The sequence below is a fragment of the Asparagus officinalis genome, chromosome 6 (assembly GCF_001876935.1).
Source record: "Asparagus officinalis chromosome 6, Aspof.V1, whole genome shotgun sequence".
Classification (NCBI taxonomy): domain Eukaryota; kingdom Viridiplantae; phylum Streptophyta; class Magnoliopsida; order Asparagales; family Asparagaceae; genus Asparagus; species Asparagus officinalis.
The window spans coordinates 19,581,197-19,581,617 of record NC_033799.1 but is presented as its reverse complement, the minus strand read 5'-3'; the positions used below and the strand labels follow the sequence as shown (position 1 = coordinate 19,581,617).

At 36.1% G+C, this 421-nt stretch overlaps 1 pseudogene; it reads left to right on the top strand.

Annotated features, from left to right (window-relative positions):
- Positions 1-421, top strand: part of LOC109845849 — an 82,249-nt pseudogene that overhangs the window by 23,125 nt on the left and 58,703 nt on the right.

Here is a 421-nt window from a genome sequence, read left to right as displayed (position 1 = left end):
AAAGTACATGCTTTCGAAAATGAATTTGAGCTATCTTAGCTGTTAACTTCTCAGAGAAAGATTGTACATATTAGCTTCTTTTTTGCCCTTTTCTTTTGCAATTACCATCTGAATTGATGTCTGCTCAATGTGTGAGACGGCTGCTACAGTTTTCTGATGTTGGTGTATTGAGGTTGGCATGGTAATTGGAACTACTTTGCATCTATTCGTTCTAAGAAAATAGGTGCCAAATTGGAAGCCACACATCTTGAAAAGGCAAAGGAACTTTATACTAAAGTATGCCTTTCCCTTAAAATTTTATCTCCTAATCTGAAAACATTTAGTTCTTTGTATTCTTACTTGTCTTCAAATGAGTTGCATTTACCAATGATCTTTTTGTAAGGAGTGTTCTTTTTTTTTGGGGGGGGGGGGTGTTGGTGGT